We start from the raw sequence: 20,607 nt of genomic DNA, 5'->3' as shown, positions 1-20,607 counted from the left end.
CTGCATTAATCCCTTTAGAGCATCCCCTCCCCTTCTTCCTCATTATTTCCTTCCTCCCTCCCTCCCTCCCTCCCTCCCTTCCTTCCTTCCTTCCTTCCTTCCTTCCTTCCTTCCTTCCTTCCTTCCTTCCTTCCTTCCTTCCTCCCTCCCTTCCTTCCTTCCTTCTTCCGTCCCTCCCTCTTTCTCTCTTTCTTTCTTGTCTTCAGAATTTTATTCTTTGAAGCATTACATAAATCTTGCATGGTCTACCTCTATAGAATTTTGAGCTGTGGATATCCACCTATTCTTTCTCTGAACCCTGTGAAATATGAACTCCCTAAAACTAAGACCCAGGTTCAAACTCTTTACACCTTTCCTCCCATCTCTATGACAATTCTAAGATGGAGTAAATGGAGTAGTGAGTTATTTCCCCTTGAGGTTCCCATACTTTTTGGAAGCAAGATCCTCAATCTTTTGCCTTCCTGGCTGCCTTCTCTTCCTTTTGAAATAGGTACATGATCTTTGAGAGTCCCAGAAGTAATGATGACACATGAAGATAAATACGGGAATAATAGCCCAGTCCTGACCAAATACATATGAAGAAATCCATGCTGGTGAAAACAAAATTTTAAAGGCACTCGAGGACTGATTCTGAAGGTATCTTGAAGAGGAGGTGATTACAGTAGAATGGAAAAGAACATTTTTTTAGTTAATGTAAACTGAAAATATTAACAGCTTACTGTCCTATATTCCTGTTTTTCTCATCCATATAAAAATCTTTATGAGAATGGTGCATGCATGCATGGGGTGTCTTCAATGGAAAGATGAGAGGAGAACAGGCTGGCTTTTATGGATGCTTTTCTACAGCAGACCACATCTTTACTGTCATAAGCTGACTGAGGAGGATAGCAAAAATAAGACCCTGCTGTATTTACTTTTTAAACGCTTTAAAGAAGCATTTGACTTGGTCGAGCCAGGTATAGTGTTGAAGGCTCTTCTTAGACAAGGCATCTTCTACACAGTACATCAAAGCCACACTGAGCTCTGCAACAGAGGTGGCTACAAGGATCACTTTGCCCAACCATTTGCTAAATACGGACATCAAATGGGGCACCAAGCAGGGAGAAAGATGGTCGCCATCTATCCAGTGCCACGGAAGATGCTCTACGTGAAGCCAGAGTAAAAGAAAGCTTCCCTAGTGGTAGGGAGAAGGGTTCTCTCAATGCTCTTGTTGACAGATGAGTTCATGTTAATTGCACAGAAGCCTAGAACTTAATAGGAACTCCTTAGTAAAATCCACAATAAAACAAAGGAGGAAAGTTTAACTATTCACACTGGTAAACAAGTAAATGACAAATCTGTATGGCTCAGACTATGACATGCTTCTGGACAGCTCAGCCAAAGCAGTGCAATTAAATGAACATTTATTAAGTGCCCAGTCCCTGTGCCAGGTGCCAGAGGTAAAAATGTAAAACCAAAATATTTTCTGTCCTTTAAAAGATTTACATTCTCTTTCAACATGTGTTACCTTACATAGGGCCAGACAGTGAGATTCAATTTGCCTTAGAGATCAGTCCGAAGTGCTTAAAGTTTTTATGTTTTTATGTCATTGTAGTTTTCCCCAATATCCCTCCTTCTCTACTTCTGGACAGCCTTTCCATGTAATAAATAGTATTTTTAAATACTATTATTTTAAATTTAAATCAAATTTAAATTTAAATACTATTATTAAATACTACTATTACTAAAGAAAAGAAAGAGAGGAAAAATGACCTAACTGATTAATATATGAAAAAGTCTGAAAATGTGTGCAATGCACAACATTCACCTCTGCAAAGGGGTGGGGCCAGAGTGTCTTCTCTTATTTCTTCTTTTGAGACCTGTTTGTTCTTTAGAATTTTGCAACATTCATTTTTGATTTTTGTGTGTTTTTTCTTCAGTCTTATATTATTGTAGTCATTATGCATATTGTCTTCTTGTCTCTGCTTACTTCATTCTGCATCAGTTCATGGAGATCTTTCCATGGTTCTCTGTATTCATCATATCCATCATTTCTTATAGAGCAATAATATTCCATGACATTCCTATACCACAATTTGTTTAGCTATTGTTTAGCTAAAGTAGATGTCTATCTACTTTATTTCCAATTCTTTGATGTCACCAAAAATGTTGCCATAAATATTTTGATTTGTATGGGGTCTTTCCTTCTTACCAATGGTTTCCTTGACTCCTTAGTACTGGAATCTTTGGATCAAAGGATCTGGATATTTTAGTCACTTAGTCTGTATAATTTGTAATTGCTTTTCAAAATGGTTGATTCACAACTCAACTGGTAGTGAACTAGCATGTCCATTTTCCCATAAAACCTCTAAAGTTCACTATTACCATCTTTCATCATCTTTGCCAATTAGCAGGGTGTGAGTAAAACCTCAGGGTTGTTTTGATTTGCATTTCTCTTATTATTAGTGATTTAGAGCATTCTTTCATGTGACTGTTAATTAGTTTCCAGTTCTTCTTTGGAAAACTATTTGTTCATAACCTTATCTATAGTATCCACTTATATCTATTTATCTATTTGAAAGGCTTCACTCTCTGGCTGGAACTCATTGCTTCTTTCTTTTAATCATGGGTTCCCTACTAATCAAAAATCAGCGGATTGAATTTGGTTTGTTTTTTGTCACTCTCCCCATATTAACTCAAGTGTACTTAGCTTCCCAGTCTTCTCTCCTGCAAGGAGCAAAGAAGGAAATACAAACTCTTAAAAAGGGCAATGTTCTTACTTATCCCAAGTCAGAATAAAACCATGGGACGCATAGTTCCTCTCTAAAGCTAAGTAGAAGGGAGTTTGACTGTGTTAAGTGTGATCTCCTGAATCTTGACTACTACCACCTTCCATACAACCTGGTTGACTTTTGTTACTAAATAAATCACAGTGACTGGACCTTATATGAAGCTTCACCCCAAAGTTGACCTCTTCCCCTCATTCTTTACATTCTTAATATGGCCCAGTGTTTCTTCAATCACAGAGAACAGGGGATGATCCAGGGAATATTTCAGTTACTGGACTTGGGCATCTCATGGATCTGGACATGTGCTCCGTGCACTTCTGACCTGGTGCTTGTGCTCTCACCTGACACTGTTAGTGAGGAGTACAAGAATGAGAACAACTTCTCTCCTTTCCCACTGCTCTCAAGTCATGGAAGAGAATGCTTTGTCCAAAGGGAAAAGACAGTCATTTTCATAGTCCTGATAGAGCACAGAGCAGGGGTGGCTCCCACTGCTCAATGACCAATCCCATGTAATAGCCCTAGTCATAGGGGACCAATCAGGTGTTTCCTGTGTCATTCCTGAAAAGTGCATACCTTTCAGCCAGGAGTCTGAGCTCACCTCCAGCTCCATGGGAGTAGCCCCAGGCCAGTAAGTCACAAAACTGCTGTAGACACAAAACTGAACTTTGTCCCTAGTAGTATGGGGATAAGGCTTCTGTTAACTCTGCTTAGGGGACACACAGTAAGGTGGGAAGAACTTTTTAACCAAGCCCTGAATACTAGACCTTAGAGGGATGAACATCTTTCCTGTCTGAAGACTCTTCACAGAGCCCTGGCAAGTGTGGCAGGACAGTGAAGAGGGGGATCTTTTTTGACTGTCTTCATCCCTTCAGCCCTCATGAGCAGGTCTCATTATGTTTCCCATCACCTCTAGCATGAAAATGCATACATAATGGAAATATTCAGTCTAACTAACATAGCCAGGGACAGTCTTTTGATGGAGAAGGATTAATTATGATCTCAGGGAATGGGAGAACAGATAATGAGGAGCAGATGAAAGGGAACAGCTGGTTGGGGCAAACAGCTTCTTACTTATGGCCCCCAGCTTACCCCTGAAAGAATCACTACTACTCTCTCTGGGGATGAATGGCAGATGCATGACAGACAGACAGAGCATTTATTAAGCACTTACTATATACTAGACACTGTGCTAAAGCCTGGGAATGCAAATACAAGCAAAGCAGATGGTCCCTACTTCTAAGAAGCTTCCATACTAATGGGGGAAGGCAATACATAAAGGAAAGCTGAAAGGGAATGGGAGGGAGAGTGTGCCCATGCAAGGGCAAGGCTGTTAGTAAGCACGTGGAGATGTCTGGATAATGTTGAACATGGCTCACATAAGTTCATAGATTTCAGAGTAGAAGGAACCTCAGAAATCATCTGGTCCAACTCCCTCATTTTACAGATGAGAAAACTGAGGCAAGCCCTTCCCTGTCCTTCTATCCATAGAAACCCCAACCTATCCTTTAAGACTCAGCACTAATTCTACCTCCTCCATGAAGTCTTACCCGAGTACTCCAGGTCATGCTGATTTTCCCCTTCTCTGATACCCTACAGCAAGAGCCTAAACCACTAAGCTAGCCTGTCATCACATACTCTCCTATCTTGTTCTCAAGTCCCTCTACACAAGAAGGTTTGTGTAGCAGTAACAGTTGTGGTTTTGGCCACAGAAGACTTGAGTTCAAGTCCTTGCTCTGATTTTTATGAGCTATATGGCCCTGGGCAAGCCACTTAACCAACTTGTGCCTCAATTTCCCCATTTGTAAAATCAGTACAATAATATTTATACTGCTTATCATACTTGATTGTACAAATGCATCTTGTCCCCCTGAATAATCTGTGAGCCTCCTGAGGGCAGGGACTATTTCATTTCTCCTTCCACTATGCCAAACACAGGACTTCTGGCAGGCCAGCTGTCATCCATATGTTTATCATTCCTCCTTTGATGTCTCATTGTAGAGGAGGACACCCTGGAGCTTCTGAGGTTATGGCAGCAGAGTACAAGGTTAGCCAGGTCCTATCATATTGGAAAGTTTTCCAGGAAGGTCCCAGGGATTGATAATGGGTCTTGTTATCCAATGACCAGCCCAGCTAATGTAGGAGAGACCCATCATCAGAAGGTTGAACACTAGATGACTGATTTACTTTTGTCCATAAAAACTCAGGAAAACAGAGATGAATGGAACAATTGATGTATTGAATCACACTCAAGAATACATAGATTATATCACAAGGGAATGTTTTATTTCTCTATATAAATTTTGGACTACAATTGTGTGTAGAAATAAAGCTGTCTCAGGGAGTAGTCTCCACTATGCCATTTGCTTGCTGTGTATATGACCTTGGACAAGTCATTTAACCTCTATGGGTCTCAGTTTATACCATCATAGGCCCCTTCGTAGGGTCATATATCTAGAAGTTTTTTAGTTGAGGAAACTGAGGTCTAGAAAATTTAAGTTGCTTGTCCAAGATGTGCCCAAGGTCTCACAGCTATTAAGTATTCAAGGCAAGATTGGAACCCAGGTCTTCCTAACTCCAAGTCCAACATCATCGGCAATACCATGCAACCTTTCTGTAAGATTAGGAGAGATGTTCTCTAGAGTCTCTTCCAGCTTGAAATCTAGGATCCTCTGATTCGATTAGCAGATCTCCACCTTTTCAATTACGAGGACATCCTGTTTGTTAACATAAATAATTTTCTCTGACATCTCCCCAACCACACAATAATAATTGGACTACTATTAGTATCTGTTGCTTGAGAAACCTCTGCATGACAAAAAGCCCCCTAGGAGCACAGTAATATTTTTAAATGAATTTGTATCTTATTAATCACAACAGCAGCACCATAGATTTGAAAAACAGCAATGTAGATGTGGGAGACACGTTTACTGAGTCTCCAGAAGGTGTGCTTTGCTTATTTGTTATGCTGAGTCACACTGAATATCTTTTCCCCCATATTTTGCTGGAGCTGAATAAAGAGCAAATGACAGTGTTGGTGCACACATAGATTTTTACCAGCAACCTTTCCCCTAAGGATGCCCCTATCCTGAGGACTTGATTTCCTGATTGGGGCCCCTTGCCGTGCCTACTTTACTCCCTAGTTCCTCTGAGCCAGCGCCTTGTCCCTGGGTGTCTTCCATCTTTTCAGTTTCTCTTTGGACATTTTCTTTGTCCATTAGAACATAAGCTCTTTGGGGCCAGGGACTTGTCTTCATTTGTATCCATAGTGATGGACAATAGTAAGCATTTAATTACTACTCCATCTATCTATCTATCTATCTATCTATCTATCTATCTATCTATCTATCTATCTATCTATATCTATCTATCTACCTTTCTTTCTTTCTTCCTTCCTTTCTTTCTTTCTTTCTTTCTTTCTTTCTTTCTTTCTTTCTTTCTTTCTTTCTTTCTTTCTTTCTTTCTTTCTTTCTTTCTTTCTTTCTTCCTATCTATCTATCTATCTATCTATCTATCTATCTATCTATCTATCTATCTATCTACCTACCTACCTACCTATCTATATCTATCTATCTATCTATCTATCTATCTATCTATCTATCTATCTATCTATCTATCTATCTACCTATCTATCTGTCTATCTGTGATCACCATGTATATGTCCTTGATAGACACACTTTGTTTTCGACAGGGATGTGGAACAGGCTGCTAATTAGCCACTTGCTACACACAAGAGAGAAATGAAAGGGTTCACTTGGCAGAAGAATTCTTTAACAAAAGATGTACTGCAGACATAGCATTGAATGGGGAGGCAGTACTGCACTGTGAAAAAGCTCTGGATGCAGAGGACTAGGGTTCAGATTCTAACTCTGCTGCTCATGATCTGTGTGATCTGGAACAAATCATGTAATTTTGCCAGACCTCAGTTTTCCTCCTCTGTCAAATGAGGAAGTTGGATTCCACGGCCAATGAAGGACGTCCTTTCTAGTTTGAGAGCTACTATCCTTTATGGTAGGAATTTTTTCACTGCCAGGAGTGGTAGATGCACTGACTTTGGTGGAGAAAACAGTGGTGCGGGAGTATAGTTTAGAAGTGCAGGAAGTGAGGTCAGCCCAGCCCCTGAGGGTCTGACCTTTTCTTTGAGGGATTTAAGGAGAGGACTTTAGGACCGGCAGCCACAGGGTGAGTGTGCCAACTTGGGGTGGCAGCCCTAGGGTGATGTAACTAGTAAATGATCATAAAACAAGGTGTGGGAACAGTGGTTGCCAAGAGGAGGAATCCTTACCTAACCTCCATGTTACAGACCTGGGGCATAATCCCCTTTAACTCAGGGCTATTTCCAGTTCAGACTGGAAATGCAGAGCATTTGGCAATACCAGTTCCCTGGTATATTTAAAATAAAATTGAATTGACAACAATTTGATTTCTATTCAGCTTTTTCACCGATCAAACCAGTCTTTTCAACCCCAGTAGTACCTCTGAAAGCATTGGGCTTGGACATGGATTTTCAGGAATCCATTGTCTGTAACCAAATAGGGGTGGGGATGGGCTGCTTAATCTTCGTGAGTGAACAAGTTGTGTGAAAGCACTTGATAGCATTCATGTCTCTGTGCCAATGGAGCAGCTAATTACAGAGGAGTCTTCTTTATCATTAAAACAGGCTTATGCAGGACCTCTGCTTAGGAAAGCTGTTAAGGCCCAGAGTGGTTGGATGCACCATTCTTGGAAACCCTGAGAGTGTTCCTTTAAAAAGAGCATTCCATGGATGCTTCTTCATTGACTCAGTGATTCTGGTTGGGAGGGTGGAGGAAGGGAACAACCACTTATTAAGCACCCCAGGACTTTACAGCTATTGTCGCTTGAATGGATGCCCTTTCATGGAATCTATCAAAACTCTGATTTCTTTCCCCTTGGACAATTCGGTAAGTGATTCAGCTAAAAGGAATGTATCCCATATTCAGCAGTGAAACAACATGGAACCTGGATTTTTTAGACTTGTTTTCTACTGTGTAATTTGAATTCAATGGAGGCTGGAGTGGTGGAGAGAGCTCTGAAACTTTATAAAAGTTTTCAGGGTCAATTTAGCCCTTTTCTACTGTGTGATCTTGGAGAAGTTATTCCCCCACTCACTTTTCACATATGTAAAATGGGAGGGCTAGACAACATGACTTCGAAAGTCCTTTCCAACTTTGGAATCTATAATTCTGAAAATCTAGAACCCAATAATCCTCAGATTGAGTAGAATCAGGTATTTGCCATCATTCAGTGTTCAATTAAAAAAAACCAAAACCATTTTCTGGGGCTTTGGGGTATGGCCTTTTCCTTATTCAGATCCAGTCACTAGGGAGTGGATTCAGCAAGGAGTCAGAGCTCACATCCAACTCCGTGGGAGTAGCCGCAGGTCAGCATCAAACTTTTCACTTTTTATAGTGGCCAGGGTATGGAAAAAGGAAAATGAGGACAAGAGTTTGATCACGCAGGTGGCGCCATAGTGCATAGAAGGCTGACCCTGAAGTCAGGAAAATTCCTCTTTGCAGTTCAAATCCTGCCTGAGATGCTTACTAGCTGTGTGATCCTGGGCAAGTCACTTAACCCTGTTTACCTTTGTTTCCTCATTTCAAATGAGCTGGAGAAGGAAATGGCAAACCACTTAGTATCTTTGCCAAGATAACCCCAAATGGGGTCATGAAGGCATAAGTGGACTCAAGAACAAGAAAAGGTTTGTAAAACACAATCTTCATTCATTCAACCAACTTTAATTAAACACTTCTTTTATGACAGGCACTGATCTGGGCAGCAGTGGAATGCAAAGGCTCAGCTGAAACAACCCCTACTCTCAAGGAGATTATATTCTATTTAGGGGAAAAACAGGAAGGCTGATAAATAGGTGGGAAAGAAATGCAAAGTGAGATGAGGGAAGGATCAGAATGAGCTTCCCATAGGAATCGAGCCTTGACTTTGTCCACTCAAAGTGAGGGGGAGCCCATTCCAGGAATGGGGAAAGCCTGTGCAGAAGCACACAGATCCCAGGTAGGTTGTGGTGTACGGAGCCCAGCAAGTGCTGGGATTGGCGCTGAGAAATGGCAGAGAAGAGTCACTTTTAATCAACATGGAAAGAGAGACCTGAACCCTATGGTGAAGTGCTTTAAATATTGAAGACAGGAGTGGGTCTTTATCCTAGAGACAAGAGGGAGCCACGGAAGCTTCTAGGGCAGAGAGGGAATATAATCAGATCTGGGCTTTAGGATGTCACTTTGGCAGCTGCAAAGCGGATGGATTGGAGGCAAACAGGCTTAAGTGATTTGATCAGGGTCACACAACTAGTAAGTATCTAGTTTAAGAGGCTATTTTAAGACCTCTCAAGAGGCAGTATTTCCTTGTTTCTTCATTACTCAGTTGAGGCTATTGAGGTGTATGGAAACGAAGTCAGGAGCCCACCTTTCCCTCTACCATAAAAAGGTTCAAGACTAGGTCTCTTGACTCCAAATTCATTATTCTTTTCACTTCATCACAACTTGCTTCCCAAGTACAAGAAGATAAGTTTCTAGGAGCATAAAATCATAGTTCCTGGCCATGCCATTTACCGTTCCTTGGCAAATCATTTGCCAAAAGAAAGGGTTGGATTAGTTGACTTTCGATGTTCCTGTTGTACTGCCTGAAACAGAATCATTGGAATAACAACATGGGCTACTTTATCTAAGTCAATGATTTATGATTCAAAGATCATTGGTATCAAACTCAAATGGATCTGGATCCCTGTGGCCACCTATTGACTTAGAAAACCATGAAGTGACGTTATCTATGTTACATTGTATTTTTATATATTTTGTTACACATTTCCCAATTACATTTGAATCAGGTTCTGGCTATATTCAGGAACTGCCTGACGCTTGCCCAAGGGTAGGGAGCTAGAGACCTGTGATATACTCAGTTCGACTTTATAGATGATAAGAGGGTTGATTCACCCAAGGTTACGCAGATAGTAAACAGCAGAGACTGAAACCCAGGTTTTCTTACTCCAAATCCAGTCCTCTTTCCCCACCAGGCCTCCTCCTATGTAATATTAGAGTTTTAGTGGAGAAAAGTTACACTTTTGTGCTATTCCTATATCATTATAATCAATCAATAAAGGTTTATTAAGTGCCTACTATGGACTAAGCACATTATAATAATGTGGGTACTACTAAAAACTTTCTCTCCCTCTGCATCGTCATCAGAGTCAAGAGGAGCTGGTTCTACCTCTTTCTCTCCTTTTTGGAGATCTTTCAAGAAACCCTGGGGTTTCTTGTATAACCCAGCTCAGTGTTCCAGAGAAAAAAAGAAACATGGAGAAAGGCCAAGGGGACTCAGACTGAGGGGAAGTGCTAATTTGTGGGGGAGGCACACTATACATGTTCTCAAGGTGGCCCAATAGATTGAGTGTTAGACTTGAAGTCAAGATGACCTGAGTTCAAATCCAGCCTCACACAATTATTCACTATGTGACCCTGGTAAAGTCACGTAATGCCTGCCTGCCTCAGTTTCCTCATCTGTAAAATGGGGATAATATTAGAGCTTACCCCCTAAGGTTGTTTTAAGGATAAAAAGAGATACTATTTGTAATGCAGTCAGTCCATAAGCATTTATTGAGTGCCTACTATGTTCCAGGCACTGTGCTAACATTAGGGATACAAAGAAAGGGAAAAGATAGTCCCTGCCTTCAAGGAACTCACAATGTAATGGAAGAGACAACATGCAAACTACTGTGTGCAAACTAAAAAAATATATATAGAAGGGTGGATTGGAGGCAATCTGAAAGGAAAGGCACTGAACTAGAAGGTGGTGTTGTAGCGAATAGAGCACTGGGTCTGGAGTTAGGAAGAAATGAGTTCAAATCTGACCTCAGACACTTACTAATTGTGTGACCCTGGGAAAGTCACTTCATCCTGTTTGCCTCAGTTTCTTCATCTGTAAAATGAGTTGGAGAAGGAAATGGCAAACCACTCCAGCATCTTTGCCAAGAAAACCCCAAAGGACTCAGACACAACAAAAAATGACTGAATAACAACACTGGACTGGAATGGCAAGAAGCTTGAGGCAGGGACGCTAACCAGTAGGTATTTCAGTAATCCAGGTGGAAGGTGTTGGGGGCCTGCACCAGTGTGGTAGTTGTGTGACTAGAGAAAAGGGGATGCATATGAAAGATGTTTGGAAAGTAGAAATGACAAGTTTTGGCAACAGATTGGACATGGGGGGTGGTGGTGGTGAGAAGGAATGAGGAGTTGAGGGTGACATTGAGATTATGAGACTGAGTGACTGGGAAGATGATGGTGTCCTAAATGGTAATAAGAAAGGTCAGGAGAGGGGCAGGTTTGAGGAGAAAGATAATGAGTTCTGTTTTGGGCATGTTGAGTTTGAAATGCCTGAGGGACATCTAATTTGAGGTGTCCAACAGGCAATTGGAGATGTAAGACTGGAGGTCAGGAAGAGGTTAGGGTTGAATAAATAGATCTGAGAGTCATCTGCATAAAGATGATAATTGAATCCATGGGAGCTGATGAAATCACCAAATGAGATAGTATAGAAGGAGAAGAGAAGAGGGCCCAGGACATACCAATGGTGATATCCATAGTCTGTAGGAATAAGTGGATGAAAAATCCAGCAAAGGGGCAGAGAAGGAATGGGTCAGACAGGTGGTAGGAGAAATAGGAGAGAAATATATCATGAAAATGTAAATAGGAGAGTGTTCCAGAGAAGAAGGTGATCAACAGTGTCAAAGGCTTTAGAGAGGTCAAGAAAAATGAGGATTGGTTAAAGGCCATTAGATTTTTCAATTAAGAGATAGCAACTTCAGGAAGAACAGTTTTGGGCAAATGCTGAGGTCAGACTGCATGGTATTTGGAAGAATGTGGCTGAAAAGGGAGATCAAAAGAGCAGGAATAAAAACCAAGGAACTCAGGCATTGAGAAGCAAGCCAGAACCAGGACTCTGACTCTTGGTGCACTGATGGTTTAATGTATGGATCCCCAGTGCTCAGAACAGTACTTGACACACAGTAGGAATAGTAGTGGTATGAAGAGAAGGCCTTCCACTACTAGGGATTGAAACGTTCTTCACAACTTATGTTGTGAAGGGTTGCCTAGAGAGAGCACTTAGAGTTTAGGTAGATTTGTCAAGGATTACCCAATCAGTACATTCCAGAGGTAGACCTTAGTCTCAGGAACCAAGTTCAAAACCCTCCTTTGCCACTTACTGACAGTGTAACCTTGGGTGAATAATTTAAGTTTTCTTTGAGGGGGGCAGAGCCAAGATGGTGGAGTAGAAAGATGCACATACTTCCCCTACAGCCCATAAAATACCTGTAATAAATGACTCCCAACAAATTCTAGAGCAGCAAAAGTCACAGAATGATGGAATAAAAGAGATTTCCAGCCAAAGGTAGCCTGGAAGGCCAATAGGAAAGGTCTATCCCATGGGATGCTGAGCACAGCAGAGCCCAGGGGTGCAGAACTGGGAGGAACAAGACTGGAACAGGCTTCTGGGGCAGAATCCCCAGCAGGGAGGGTCTCAGATCCCTCAACCCACAAGCACCAAAGAAAACTTCAAAGGTCAGTGAGAGGGCTTTCCCAGCTAGGCAAATGGTGAACAGAGTCCCCCCCACCATGGGACCCAGGCAGCAGTGGCAGCAGCAGGATGGCAGATGTGCATGGTGGTGGTGGAGTCAGGCAGTAGCTTCCATTGTAGGAGTGGCTCAGCTTAAAACTCCTGGGGAAATTGAGCAGCTGATCTGAATCTCAGCCCTGAGCGTGGTCCTGGGGGGAGGAGGAGCACTGGGACCCTCCTCTTGAAAAAGGGTACAGAAGTCAAGTAACTGGCTTGGAAAAGGTCCAAAAAAGGGAAAAAAAATAACATCATAGAAAGTTACTTTCTTGGTGAACAGGTATTTCCTTCCATCCTTTTGGATGAGGAAGAACAATGCATCAGAGGAAGTCAAGGCTTCTGCATCCAGTACCTCCAAAATGAATATGCAAGGGGCTCAGGCCATGGAAGAGCTTGAAAAGTGAGTCAACAGCTTGCTGAAGGAGACCCCAAAAGAATGCTGAAGAAAATAACACCTTTAAAAATAGGCTAACTCAATTGGAAAAAGAGATCCAAAAAGCCAATGAGGAGAAAGAGGCTTTAAAAAGCAGAATCAGCCAAATGGAAAAGGAGGTTCAAAAGCTCACTGAAGAAAACGGTTCTTTAAAAATAAAAGTGGAGCTGAGGGAAGCTAATGACTATATGATAAACCAAGAAATTACAAAACAAAACCAAAAGAATGAAAAAATAGAAGATAATGTCAAATATCTCATTGGAAAAATAACTGACCTGGAAAGTAGATCCAGGAGAGACAATTTAAAAATTATGGGACTATCTGAAAGCCATGATCAAAAAAAGAGCCTAGACATTATCTTTCATGTATTTATCAAGGAAAACTGCCCTGACATTCTAGAACCAGAGGGCAAAATAAATATTGAAAGAATCCACCAATCACCTCCTGAAAGAGACCCAAAAAAAGAGACTCCTAGGAATATTGTGGCCAAATTTCAGAGTTCCCAGGTCAAGGAGAAAATATTATAAGCAAGTAGAAAAAAATAATTTGAGTATTGTGGAAATACAATCAGGATAACGCAGGATCTGGCAGCTTCTACATTGAGGGATCGAAGGGCTGGGAATAGGATATTCCAGAAGTCAAAGGAACTGGGATTAAAACCAAGAATCACCTACCCAGCAAAACTGAGTATAAAACTGAGTATATTTTTTTCACTTCAAGGGAATAAATGGTCATTCAATGATTTAGAGGACTTTCAAGCATTCTTGATGAAAAGACTAGAATTGAACAGAAAATTTGACTTTCAAACACAAGAATCAAGAGAAGTATGAAAAGGTAAACAGGAAAGAGAAATCATAAAGGACTTTCTAAAGCTGTTTGCATTCCATGGAAAGATAATATTTGTAACTCTTGAGACTTTTCTCAGTATTTAGATAGGAGGAGGGATTACACACACACACACAGACACACACACACAGACACACACACACACATAGCACAGGTTGAGTTGAATCAGAAGGGATGATAATTACAGAAAAAGTAAAATTAAGGGGTTGGAGAGGCATATATTGGGAGGAGAAAGGGAGAAATGGAATGGGGCAAATTATCACTCATAAAAGAGATAAGAAAAATCTTTTTCAATGGAGGAGAAAAGGGAGGAGGTAAGAGGGGAAAAGTGAAGCTTACTCTCTTCACATATGGCTTAAGGAGGGAATAACATGCTCACTAAATTTGGAATGGAAATCTATCTTACACTACAGGAAAGTAGGGGAGAAGCGGACAAGTAGGATAAGGGGAATGATAGAAGTGAGGGTAAATGGGGGAAGGAAGTAATTAGAAGCAAACACTTTTGGAAAGGGGCAAGGTCAAATGACAGAATAGAATAAAGGGGGGAAAGGATAGGATGGAGGGAAATATAGTTACTCTTATACAACATGAATATTATGGAAGTCTTTTTCAAAACGACACACACATAGACTGTGTTGAATTGCTTGTCTTCTCAGTGGGGATGGGTGGGGAAGGAGGAAGGGAGAGAAGTTGGAATTCAAAGTATTAGAAACAAATGCTGAGAATTGTTATTGCATATAGCTGGGAAATAAGAAATACAGGTAACGGGGTATAGAAATCTATCTTGCCCTACAAGAAAAGAGAGAAGATGGGGATAAGTGAAGGGTGGGGTGTGATAGAAGGGAGGGCACATTGAGAGAAGGGGTAATCAGAATGTAAGGTGTTAGGGGGAGGAGAAAGATGGGGAGAAAAATTTTGTGGAAATGAATGTCATAATCTAAAAATAAATAAATAAATGAATAAATAAGAGAAAAAGGAAAAAAACATTTTCTTTGAGTTTTAGTTTCCTCATCTAGAAAACAAAGGGGATGGGCTAGAACACCTTCAAAGTCCTTATTTCCTCTCCCTCCACTGAGGAGTAAGAAGGCCCATAGGTCCTTCTCCTTGATGAGAATCAGCTTTAGCAGCAATTCCCAAGTCTAGCCTCTGCCCAGGGAGAACCTTGTTTCCATTCTTGGGCATAGGTCAAAGACCAAATCCCATTATCCCAGATGGTCTGCTTTATCTGAGACCAGCCATGAATCACCAGCTTTTTAGAAACACTTTCCTGCTTTTGTTCTTGCAAATACAGTGGCGTGGAGGGCACTTGGCACGTGAAGCTGGGGCCAGGCTCCTTCCTGGCTACCCAAGGGCCATTCATTTGGCTTGCCCTGAAATACTGTTTGCTGAGCAGTGTACATGCCTAACAATTTGAGCTTTTAAGAAAATCAGAGGTATGGAGATATTTGGGCACCGGAAGGGGAGAGCAGTAAGTAGAAACTCCTGTTTTCCATCAATCAAAGCAGGGGTGGGACTGAGGGCCCTTGTCAGGCCAGAGAGATGGGCAGAGCCAGGAAGTAGCTGAAGAGGAAGAAAGGTCTTCAAGAAGAAGCAGTACAAGAATGGTGGAGACAGAGGAATCCAGTTGCTGAAAGAGTGTCTATTGCAGCTACTGAATTTATGTAGATGAGGAAACGGAGGCTCAAAGAGGAAAAATGACTTGCTCAGGGTCACATAGCTAGTAAGCAGCAGAGACAACATTTGAACTCAGAGCCTTTCATTCCAAATCTAGTGTCTCTGTCAATATCAGGGGGTAAAATGGAGTCAACTTGTTGAATTTCCATTAAGAGCATTTATACTTTGGAGGTCAGCAAATGCTACAAATTAGAGTTTGATAGAATAATAATTATTATAATTGATTACAATATAATAATTATTATAATTAACTATAATTTTAGTATAATATATTGATAATAAGTATTTTTATAGTGCCTACTATGTGCCTGGTGTTGTACTAAGAACTTTGCAAATATTATTTCATTTGATCCTCACAGCAATCTTGGGAGGTAGGTGCTATAATGATTCCCATTTTACAGTTGAAGAAACAGAGGCAGACAGAAGGTAAGTGACTTGCTTCATTGTTTCAATCATGTCCAATTCTCTGTGTCCTCATTTGGGATCTTATTGACAAAGGTACTAGAATGATTTGTCGTTTCCTTCTCTAGCTCATTTTATAGATGAGAAACTGAGTCAAACAGGGTTAAATGACTTGCTCAGGGACACAGAGCTAGGAAATGTCTGAGGCCAGATTTGAACTCAGGAAGAGGAGTCTCTCTGACTCCAGGCCTGGTGCTCTATCTACTGAACCTCCTAGCCTGTTAACCACCTTTTTCTTTTTCATGTTAGTAAATCAATCAAGGAGCATTTATAAGGTATCTTCCAGGTACTGAGCTAAGTTCTATGGATACAAAGACAGAACAGGAATTGTCCCTTTCCTCAAGGAACTTACATTTTCTCAGGAAAGACAAAACACACATGTATAAGAATGAATAAATACAACTATTTTGGGGATAGGGTGGGAGATAAAAGGAATAGAAAGGTGAATAGGAACCAGGAAAGGCTTCATGTAGAAGTTATCCCTGGAGCTGAGCTTTGAAGGAAGCTAGGGACTTTAAGGAGTGTAGACTGGAAAGGGAGGGAATTCCAGGCATGAGGACAGCCTGTGCAAAGTCCCAGAGGTGGGAGATGGAATACTGCACATGAGGAACAGACATTAGGCCAATTTGGCTGAAATATAGAATGTGTGAAGGGGAGTCATTTATAAGAGGACTGGAAAAGTAGGTGGGGAAGACTTTCCAATGCCACAATGGGGAGACTGCGTTTGATCCTGGAGGTCATAAGGAGCAATAGGAGTTTGTAGAGTGGAGGAGTGACTTGTATTTTAGGAAAATCACCTAGGTAGCTGTGTGGTTGACAGATTTGAGAGGGAAAAGACCTGAGGGAGAGAGAATAATCAAGAGGTTATAGATGCCAACAGGGCAAGAGGTGATGAGGGCCTCAGTTGGAAGGATGAAGACCCAACCTCTTTGCCCCAGATTTCCCTATGAGAAACTAGACAATACTCAGCTTCAGGGGGATGAAGAAAGGTGAGACACTTCAGAGGTCTGGGAGAGGACTTATTCTACTAAGAAGCCCTCCTTGACTACTTAGCAGTCCAGAATCTCTTCCTTCATAGACACTAGGCAAGGTGAGGTCTTATATTGGTCCTCCATTGGTCATCTAAATGATCTGTGTGTAACTTAACCTCTTCATATGTGTGTTTGTCCTTTGTTGCAGAAGAAGACCATGCCATCAGCGAAATGATGACATGACTTGCATTTGACTTTGTTTTGAGTGAGGAAGGGCTGTGCAGGTCACCAGCCTCACTTTTCCTCCAGAGCCATCTCAATCCAGTGACCAGATGACTGGAGATGACCCAGGATGAGGCAATTGGGGTTAAGTGACTTGCCCAAGGTCACACAGCTAGTGAATGTCAAGTGTCTGAGGTGAGATTTGAACTCAGGTCCTCCTGACTCCTGCACTGGTGCTCTATCCACTGCACCACCTAGCTGCCCACCTCTTCTTATATTGGTCACCTAAATGACTTGTGTGAAACCTACCTCTTCAGTGAGTCTGGAAACTCTCTGTTTTATTCGTTGTAGTCAAGCAGAAAGCTGGGTTCCCAGAAAGTGGCAAAGGGTGTTTTGTTGATTGGTTGGTTAAGGGTTGGCCCAGTGTCTTTGGAAAGGCTAACTCCTAGAGTCTTTCTATTGGTCTCCCCTGGCCTCTAGCCCGCTGCAGCCACAGAATTATGAAGCTCAGAAAACCTCATCTCCATCCTGAGTTCTCATTTATGTCAGCCATTTATATAGAATGCAGTTTATCCTTCCCAAGTGCCACATTCCAGATATGTAAATCAAACTGTTTCCTTAGCGTTTATTAGCAAGATTTATGCCTTCATAGTAGCTCCGCAGAAAACAACAGCTTGTGGTTGAGCTATCTTTCTGCTGACATGGGTTACTGAACCCTAAATAATGTCTCTGTAACCACTCTCCCTCCATTACCACCCCGGTTCCCTGGTCCAGAGAGTTCTACCTCGCAGCTCCCCCTCAGAGGTCGCCTCTTGCCTGGACTGAGCTCTGTTTGAGGTCCTGATCTTTGTCCCTCAGGTGCCAGAGCCCTCTGCCGATGTCCTCAATCTACTACCAGCCTCTCCAGGTCCTTCCAAAGACATTTAGTGGTGGCAGAGGATAGAGTGTTGGATTTGGAGCTAGGAAGAACCTGGTTAAAATCCTGTCTCAGAGATTCACTAACTGACTCTTGGCAAGGCAATAAACCTGTGCGGGCCTCAGCTTCCTCATCGGTGAAATGGAAATAACAATAGCGACTACTTTGCAAGGTTATTGTGAGGATAAAATGAAATAACGTACGCAAACCACAAAGTACCACATAGATGTTAGCTATTATTATTGCTGGTTATTTTTAATGCTTTCTAAGCCTTGGATATTCACATAGTGCAATGGAAAGTGTTTGGATTTGGAATGATAGGACTCTGGATTCAAATCTTGGGTCTCCCAGACACCATTTGTATAAACACTGACTACTTGTGTCATCTTGGTCAAGTCATTTAACACGCTGTGGGCCTCAGTTTCCTCATTTGTAAAATGAGGGGAATGGGTCTACATGTGAGGATCCTTTCAACTCAAGATCTATGACCTTTGAAGTAGTTTAATAATAAGATATTATTAATATTAATTATTTATTAATTTTTAATAATAATAATAAGGGAAGAATAAAGCCGGAAAGACTGAGAGAGATGATTTAACTAAGGTCAGACACTTTCCCATCCTGAATTTCCTCAAATGTAAAATGGGGATAATATAAGGAAAATAGTTTGCAAAATGTAAAACCTCATATTGTCAGCTATTGTTCTAATTCTTCTCCCCAAGACCTATGTCTTCATATAGACCCAGGAACATTTGGGGCACCAGTTTCTAGTACAAAGAAACACAAAGCAAGCAAGACAATAAAACAAGTCAGCTTTATTAAGGGGTACACTTAAAATATGAAGGGCAGTCAGGGAGAGGGATTGAAAACAGGTCCCTTGTGTCCCCTGAACCGTGGGGGAATTGGACATACCTTGATGGGGCCCCACAGATAATAAGAGACAGCCACCAATAAAGTCTGGTGGGTTTTTATAGGGTTATTATCTTGGTCTAGCAGAACCAGACATTGGGGGAAGGAAGTAAGAATCTTGGACTTGGAGACCTCGGTGATTCATGCTAGTCAGGGGAGATTAACCCTCTCTCCTTTTTTTTCAGATTTCCCCAATAATTCCAGTGATTTGAGCTCCACTGCTTTCTGGCTTGAATTAGCTCCATGCCTGTTTCTCCTCCCTCCCCCCCTCCCCCAGCCTGATGCTGACGTCATTCCACAAGGTGATTGATTCTTCCGCAGGCTGATTATTCAGAAAATATCAGTTGAAAAATGAAGACAAAATCTGGGAGACCATCTCTCCTTAGGATATCTCTCTGTGTTGCTCAGCAGTGCACTGGTTAGACAGGGACTAGGGGAGCCAGAAGTCACTGGATGACAGAATGGCAATCCAAGATGACTTCAACAGGCTAGAACAATGAACTCAAATGGAGAAGAGGTATTTAACAGAGATAAATGTAGGATCTGGAGCCTAGGTTTAAAAAGTCAATTACACAAGCACAGGGGGAGACCTGGCTTAACAAGAGGACTAGAGAAAAAGACCTGGGGGTTTTGGAGGGCCCCAAGCTCAGTATGAGTCAACAGCATTTTGTGGTAGCTAAAAAGGTTTTTGCACGAGCCTCTTCTTGTTGAAGAGAATCCTGATGCCATGCTATGGACTTGCAAAAGGGAGAGTTGGCATAAGACTGTTGGGAAAGGATAGAGCTTTTTCATCCTTCTTGGAGAGACTCTCCCATGGTTTCAGACTTTCTTCAGGATCTACACTGAGGAGGAAAAAGAGAAAGACTTTCTTGGAAGCATATAGGGGAAGTTGGTGACTCAACATGCCTCTGATGTCCAGGTTGTGTCCTAGGGAGTGTTTCGGGAATTTGGGGAATTCTCCTTGCTGGAGATCTTGATTTTATTTCAACTAAAGAATTCATTCAAGTTTGTGTATTTTCTGGCATGTTCTAATCTGTATAACTTCTAGGCCTTCTATTTGCTATTTTCTTGGATGATAATGAGAATGATGAAGATGATAACCAGCATTTATAAAGCCCTTTAAGGTTTACAAAGTGCTTTACAAATTTTATCTCATTTTATTCTCACAATGATCCTGGGAAGTAGGCTGTATTATTTCTCCCATTTTACAGATGAGGAAACTAAAGCTGAGAGGTTACAGGATTACCCAGGACAGGTAGTCAGTGTCTGAAGCTGGATTTGAGCTCAGACATGCATTTTTCCAGATCTGGAGCTTTCAATAGTCAACAAGCATTTCTTAATTGCCCATTAAATGCCAGGTACTGTGCTAAGCACCAGGGATACTAAGGCAAAAAATAGTTCCTTCTTGGAAAGAGCTGATAATCCAATAGAGGAAATCCAATAGACTATATATATAGGATAAATAGGAAATAATCAACAGAGGGTAGGTACTAGAATGAAGAGGGATTGGAAAAGGCTGCCTTTAAAAGATAAGGTTTTAGCTGGGACTTGAAGGAAGTCCCAGGGAAGGAAGGAGGTAGAGATAAGGAGGCAGAGTATTCCAAGCATGGGAGGGAAAGCTAGTGAAGAGACCCAGAGTTGAGATGGAGTGTTGTGTTTGAGAAACAGCAAGGAGGCCAGTGGGACTGGATAGAATAATATGTTGTGGGGTGGGGTGTGTGGTGTAACAAGACTTGAAAGGTGGGAAGGAAGGGTTAGGTTATGAGAAAT

The 20,607-nt window shown here is 41.5% G+C and overlaps 1 long non-coding RNA gene across 3 annotated transcripts in view; it reads right to left on the bottom strand.

The window, feature by feature from the left end:
- Nucleotides 1-18,723: 18,723 nt before the first annotated feature.
- Nucleotides 18,724-20,607, bottom strand: part of LOC140517279 (uncharacterized) — a 52,923-nt gene continuing 51,039 nt past the window's right edge. For 2 of the 3 annotated variants that reach the window (XR_011971529.1, XR_011971530.1), the window contains one exon: nucleotides 18,724-19,679. This is a non-coding gene — a long non-coding RNA (uncharacterized lncRNA). The remainder of the gene's footprint in view (nucleotides 19,680-20,607) is intronic. The other variant, XR_011971531.1, reaches the window with a different exon arrangement.

This window comes from Notamacropus eugenii, chromosome 1, assembly GCF_028372415.1.
Source record: "Notamacropus eugenii isolate mMacEug1 chromosome 1, mMacEug1.pri_v2, whole genome shotgun sequence".
Classification (NCBI taxonomy): domain Eukaryota; kingdom Metazoa; phylum Chordata; class Mammalia; order Diprotodontia; family Macropodidae; genus Notamacropus; species Notamacropus eugenii.
The sequence above is the reverse complement of the archived record's forward strand: the minus strand, read 5'-3'. Positions and strand labels throughout refer to the sequence as shown.